General features: G+C 46.5%; 1 protein-coding gene across 3 annotated transcripts in view; it reads left to right on the top strand.

The window, feature by feature from the left end:
• Positions 1-2,001: 2,001 nt before the first annotated feature.
• The window catches only part of Plekhf2 (pleckstrin homology domain containing, family F (with FYVE domain) member 2), a 29,790-nt gene continuing 24,762 nt past the window's right edge, over positions 2,002-7,029 (top strand). The window contains exons 1-2 of one of the 3 annotated variants that reach the window (XM_013012531.1): positions 2,002-2,096; positions 2,674-2,799. The gene's annotated coding sequence lies outside the window, so the exon portion shown is untranslated. Of the gene's footprint in view, positions 2,123-2,673; positions 2,800-7,029 lie in introns of all 3 variants that reach the window. The other 2 variants (XM_013012529.1, XM_013012530.1) reach the window with 2 other exon arrangements.

The raw sequence follows: 7,029 nt of genomic DNA, 5'->3' as shown, positions 1-7,029 counted from the left end.
AGCCAAGGTGAGTGAAACATGCACCACACACACACCCTCCAATAATAAAACAAAGGAGATACAGGACTTACTAAACACTATTTCCACCCCGCCCCATTCCTCAGGATCCCAAATACCTTTGCTATCACACACACGGTACCACACCTGCGCTCTGCACCTGCGCTCAGCTCACAGGCGCTGGGAGGCAAACCGGGGAGGACAAGTTTAACTAACCCCGGGTTTCAGATTCTAGGCAAGTGGGGAGAGTTCTGGAAAGATCCGTCCTGAAGCATGCACTCATGGGGAGCCAGTGGATGGGTGGGCGTAGTGACCGCGAATTTCCCCAGCACCCCGCGTTTTGGAGGCTTCGGGGAGAGTAAATGGGAGGCGTGGCCGCACTGGTGGGGACCCGCAAACCATTGTCTGCACCGACGCCTCTGGGCATCCAAGTCCAGTCTGGCTTTTCCGCCCTGAATCCCCAGCGGAGGCCTGCAGGGGGGTGGAAGGAAAGGGGGGGTTTCCTTTCATTCTTACAACCTCCATGAGAACTTCTTACACAGCTTAACAGTACTTTCCAGAGGCTTCTCCTGACCAGACAAGTCAGGCCTGGCGACCACGCGCGCCCCTAAATCGCTCGGCACGCGACTCGGCAGCGCAGCGGAGGGGAAAGGCTCCGCCTCGGACGGCCCCCCCGTGGGTGTGGCCTCCGGGGAGGCCCCGCCCCCGGGCGCGTCTCGCGGGACGAGAGGGCGGGGCGAGGAAACCAGGAAGAAAGGCGAGTGGCGAGGAGGGCGGGTGTCCTCGTGCGCGCGCACCCGCGCCTAGCGTGTGGGCGGGGGCGCGCTTGTGCGCGCGCAGGCGAAGCCCGCCCAGACGGCCGTTGTGGGGTTTCTCGGGAGGGGCGGGGGAGTCACCTGCGAGCTTCGGCGCCTGCCGGCTGCTCGCCCGCCGGCTGCTCGCCCGCCTGCCGCGTCTAGGCGGTGCGGACTGCGCGGGGCTGCGGGCCGCACACGCCCGGAAAGGCCGGGGCTGGGAGCGAGCCAAGAGTCTGCGCCCGGAGTCGGCTACGAGGAAGAGTCGGACGTTCGCCGCCGCCGCCGCTGCCCGCGCCCAGCTCGGGAAGGTGAGGTCGGGGTCGGGGACCCGCCGAGGACCGGCAGTCTGGGACGAGAGAAGCGAAAGTTTGCGGGCGGAGCGCTGCCTCCCGCGGGCCCGGGGCGGTCCCGCCGCGCGGGGAGGCGTCTTGGTCGCGGGCGGCGGCGGCGGCGGACGCCATGTTGGGGGCTGTGAGAACCGGGGCGCTCCCGGGTCGCTCCCCGGAGGCTGGGGCCGCACGCCGCCGCCGTCCCGTCACGCGCGGCCGCGGCCGCCGACAGGGCCGGGGGTCGGCCGGGAGACGCAGGGCTGCGGGTCTGCGTGTGGGGGCGCGCTGCAGCGGTACGGGTCGGGGATGTGCGCCGGGGCCCGGGGGAAATAGTGGGTCTGAGGACTGCGGAGCCCCCGCGTTCTGTGTGCGAAAAGTTTGCCGGCTGTGCGCGTCCGGAGCGACGCGGTCGCGGGAGGGGAGAGCGGCCCCGCAGGCGCCGGCAGGGACCGTGGCTGTTAGGGGTGGTTGGTGGGTTTGACTTTGGCCAAGTTTTTCGTCTGACACTGTTGCGAAGCCCGAGCTCGCGGCCGCCGTGCGCCGGGAAGGTTACCCCAAAACAAAAGCCCCGCTTCCCAGCCATCGGACCCGAAAAGTACGCTTTAAAACTACCAAGTGCCCTCTGCAGTATGTGTTACCACGTCGCTGTAGAGACTCGCATTAGAGAGACGCAGACGCTGAGCAGTTTAACAGGCGTGTGGTGGTCTCCGAAGGAGGAGGCCAAGCGAGCTTGACACTTGTGGGCTTCTCCCCCTCCCTTCGGTTCTCGTGTACCCTGTTTTGAGCGCTTACCGTTTTCTGTGCTCCAGGAAGCTTATGGGGTCCTCAGGTCAATTCGGTATTAACAAAGGCTTCTATTTTTAATCTCTTTAGGTCATGACAGCACCGAGAGGTGAATAGTATTAAATTACTTACTCGGAAAGCACATGTAATCGCCTCAAAAAAGGGAAGTGTGCGGACTAAGCCATCAAAAGTAAGCATTCTGCATGAATTACCCCAGTAAGTGAAGGAAAAAATACTTTTATAAAGACAGCTTTAAAGTTTTGTTAAATGAACCGAAGGACTCTTCTTGACTGCAAATACAGTAAACCCTAAAACATGTCTTGGGGAATTTCTCCTTAATCTTCAATAGCTAAACATACATTCTGCTTGAATTTAATGATTGCTAATTTCCTTAGTTCTTCAGAATCTTTTTTTGTTGTTTGTCATATGTGTGTACATATGTACACACACACAATTTTTTGAGGACTAAATTTAGAAATGAGTTGTCTTAACTGATATCAGAAATCAAGGTATTTAAGTGGGGCCCTAGGACTGAAACCCTCTCATTTTTCCTCTAATGTGTCATTGTAGGATACTTAGTTTCTGTGTGCCAGTCTTTGGCCACCTTGTCTGTTCTTCTGATTGGAATATGATTTTGTAGTATAAACCCTTTTTTCCCAGAGTGTTGACTTAAAGAGGTTCTTGTATTGAAGTTTTTACTCTTAAAAATGATCACTAAAGCCTGCCCTTTCCCTTTCTCTCCTGAAATCGGCTAACTTCTTCCATAGTATCCCAGTAAATATTGCATGGATCTGTAATGGCCCATCCTTAGCGGCCGGCATCATCACATGTGGTCTGATTTGCCTGTCCATCCCTAGTAAGCTGAGAACATAGCAGATGCTCAGGAAAACAGTGTAAATGGATGGGTACACATGTTTATTCTTTTTAAATATGCTTCATGAGTTTACCGATTAAATTTTCATGGGAATGATGACTCATTTGTCTTTGTGGTATTTTCCCTAGTACATGCTATGAATTACATTAAATTGACAGATTGATTGGTCACTCTTTAGAATTTGCCTTTATATAACTCAATGAATTTTGGCCTGGGATTACATATGATTCAAGGGGTGACACTGATCAAGATGCATTGTACACTTAAATTGACTTGTTGAATTGAAATCCCTTTGTACAACTGTTTAAAAAGAGATAAAAGAATCACTGGGTTTGGGTCCAGGACACAGTTTTTTCCACCACCACCCCTACTTTTTTTTAAGAGTGTATGATTTTCATTTAATCCTTTTTTTTTTTATTTCTTTCATTTTGAGGTTCAATATGTACAAGTTGTTGCCTAGGTACCTTAGTGATAGTAGAAAAGTCGTATTTGTAGCTTAGCAAAGTGAAGTGCATAATAGATTAAGTAGCAGGTTACATTCATTTCTGAACAGAATTTTAAGTAGGGTTCACTGACTCTGATTTTTCCCCTTCCCTCTGTATCAGCCTACTTACATGTATGACTCTTTTCCTTAATCTTGTTAATATTTGGAATCATTCCAGTCTTATGTGGCCAGGTGGGTAAAGCACAGGCCAGCTCTCTATTTCTTTTTCCATCATACCTTGTGAAGCAGCTCTTTGCCCTCATTGGCCTCTCCAGTCAGTCCTCTCAGGCTGTTGCTCTTCCTTTTTCCTTAACCTTTGCTGGATTTAACTGGTTAATTCTTGTAAAGATGAGCATTTATTTTTTTATTTTTTTGTGCAGGTCCTGGGGCTGAACTAGGCCTGGTTGTTATCCCTGCGTTTTTTTTAGTCAAGGCTAGTGCTCTACAATTTGAGCCACAGCGCCACTTCTAGTTTTTTCTGAGTAGTTTATTGGAGATAAGAGTCTCATGGATTTTCCTTCCTGGGCTGGCTTTGAACCACAATCCTCAGATCTCAATCTCCTGAGTAGGTAGGATTATAGGTGTGAGCCATTGGCACCTGGCCGCTTTTACTTTTTCTACCTCTGTCCCTGGTTCTTCTTTTTTGTTGGCTTTTGGAATGAAACTATCTTATTTTTACACCGGTTTCATTTAAACCTGCTTTTGTATGTTTCATGTTTTTATTAACTGTTACGCATGTATGTACAGCCCAGTCTATATATATCTATATATCTATAGCCCAGTCTAGCCTCCAATTCAAAAACTCGGTTGCCTTCTGAGTTTTGGAATTATAAGTGTTTGATTCTCATAACCTGGCTTTGTATTTTACTTTTTACCTCTGTGCTTTTCAATAGTTTTTTTTAATACTTTTTTTTTCCATTTTGTTCCTAAATTTAAAAGCTTTCTAGACAGGTATGCTGACTCAAACCTGTAATCCTAGCTGCTTAGGCAATGGGGATTGGAAGATTATGGTTTGAAGCTAGCCCAGTCAAAGAAAAATTTATAGGACGCCATCTCAGCCAGTAGCTGAATGTACTTGAATACGTCTGTGATACCGTTGAATACGTCTGTGATACCGTTGACAAATAAGAGGGTCAAAAGCTAGGCCTGACCAGCCATAAAGTGAGACTCAAAAATAACCTAGTCAAAAAGGGGCTGGTGGAGGGGCTCAAAAGGTAGAACCTGTGCTAAGGCCCTGAGTACTGTCAAAAACCAAAAGTCTTTTTTGATCATGTGTTCATTTAAAAATAAAAAATGTCAAAATATCATTAAACTGAATATGGTAGTCTACCTCTGTAATTGTGACACTCAGAGTTTGAGGCCAGCCTTAGGTACACAGCAAGACCTTAGGTAGTTGCTATACTATTTGAGCCCTATTTGTGATTTTGTTTTTGCCATAAGGTCAGTCTGCTGGGATTACAGGTCTGTGTTATCACATTCAAATTTTTCCTTTTTTTTCATTAGTGTATATTAAATACACGAAAGAATGGGCTTAATTGTGGCATTTCCGTATGCATTTTACTTTTTGGTGTAACTCTATATAAAAACAAACAGGTTTATGCTATACATGATACTTAGGTAAAGTCAGAAACACATTCTAACCTTCATGGGGCAAGTTGTCTTTATCATGGTCTATAAAGTTTATGAGTTCTGTGAGCTTTGACAATACTGTTATTTCTTCCACATTGGGTGATATGTACATTTCTTTCCTTTTGCTTAGTGTCAAGCTGTTCCCTTCCTCCCATCGCTGCCATTGAGTTGCTTAGTTTGTTTTGATCAATGACCAGTGCAGCTGGTCCTGCTGTTGTATGTTTTCCTGTTTCCCTCTGTTTCTGTGTCCTAGTTTCCCTCTGATGTGCACATATATACCATATATGTGGTCAACAGCATGAAGTCATTTAGTAATGATTTGATCAGATGAGTGGAGGTCCTTTGTTTCTCAAGTCTTGTTTCCTTTGTCGTATCACCTTATCTTTTGGATAAGATTTTTTTATTTGATATTAAATATTTATCAATTTTCTTTCAAAAGCTGACTGAAAAATCTGTAAGTATACCATGATTTATTTAATTAGCTTTATACTGTTTTGGCTTTTTAATATTGTAGACAGAACTACAATGAAATCCATGTGAACAGCTTTTTTTTTTTTTTTTTTTGGTCTGGTCGTGGGGCCTGAACTCTGGGCCTGGGCGCTGTCCCTCAGCTCTTCAGCTCAAGGCTAGCATTCTACCACTTGAGGCACAGCGCCACTTCCGGCTTTTTTCTTTTTGTTTATGTGGTACTGAGGAATCAAACCCAGGTCTTCATGTATGAAAGGCAAGCACTCTACCACTGAGCCACCTTGCCAGCCTTCATGTGAACAGCTTTGTACACAGATCTAATTCTTTTTGGAGTATGTTCTTGGAAATAGAATTGAATTGTTGTGTAAACTTTTTAAAGTACTATTTGTCAAGGTGGCATTTAGAAAAGTTATTCCACCAGGAATAGCAGTGTCCTTTTTCTCTACATCTTGGGTGAATAAAGTATCACTTTTTATTTGGCTATTGTTACTTTGTTTATAACTGAATGTCAACATTTTCTTTTTTTTCTTTTTTTTTTTGTCAGTCCTGGGCCTTGACTCTGGGCCTGGGCACTGTCCCTCAGCTCTTCAGCTCAAGGCTAGTGCTCTATCCACTTGAGCCACAGCACCACTTCGGGCTTTTTTCTTTTTGCTTATGTGGTGCTGAGGAATCGAACTTTGGGCATGCAAGACAAGCGCTCTACCACTGAGCCACCTTCCTAGCCCCGCACTACTGCTTTTCTAATGGTTTATTGAAGAGTCTCACAGAGTTTCCTGTGTGGGCTGGCTTTGAACCGTGATCCTTAAATCTGAGCCTCCTGAGAAGCTAGGATTATATGAGCCTGTGGCTCATGCCTATATATTTCTATATATTACTCATTTTCAGGTAATTTTCAGATTTATTTTGTATGCTTTAAAAAGTTATCTTTTGTGTCTGTAATCATTTTAGTGGTTAATTGGAATTAAGTCTTCACAGATTTTCCTGCCTGAGCTTTGAACTACTATCCTCAGATCTCAGCCTCTTGAGTAGCAAGGATTACAAGCGTGAGCAACCAGTACCTAGCTTTTCTTTTCTTTTTTTCTTTTTTTTTTTGTCGGTTGTGGGGCCTGAACTCTGAGCCTGGGCACTGTCCCTCAGCTCTTCAGCTGTAGACTAGCGCTCTACCACTTGAGCCTCAGCCACACTTCTGGCTTTTTCTGCCTATGTGGTGCTGAGGAATTGAACTGAATGCCTCATGCATACGAGGCAAGCACTCTACCACTGAGCCACCTTCCCAGCCCCTTCTTTTTTTTCTTTTTGACTAGAGTTTGAACTGGAGCCTTGTGCTTGCTCTGCTTCCTTGCTTGCCTGATTGCCCTCTTGCTGGCTTGCTTGCACACTTGCTCACTCGCTTAGCTGGTACCCTACCACTTGAGCCATACCTCAAGCTTTACTTTTTCTGGTTCCTTTTGGAGATGAATTCTCTCGGGCTTTTCTGGTACGGCTGGCTTTGAACAAAATTCATGTCAAATCTTAGCTTTTGGAGTAATTAGGATTACAGGTGTAAGCCCCTGGCTCTCTGGCTGATTTCTCCTGCAGTTTTACTTAGCTTATATGTAGGAGATTTCATTGCTATCTCCTGCTTTTTAAAAGAGGTGTTACTGGGGCTGGGAAGGTGGCTCAGTGGTA

This window comes from Dipodomys ordii, unplaced genomic scaffold (assembly GCF_000151885.1).
Source record: "Dipodomys ordii isolate 6190 unplaced genomic scaffold, Dord_2.0 Scaffold17, whole genome shotgun sequence".
In the NCBI taxonomy this organism is placed as follows: Eukaryota; Metazoa; Chordata; class Mammalia; order Rodentia; family Heteromyidae; genus Dipodomys; species Dipodomys ordii.
The sequence above is the reverse complement of the archived record's forward strand: the minus strand, read 5'-3'. Positions and strand labels throughout refer to the sequence as shown.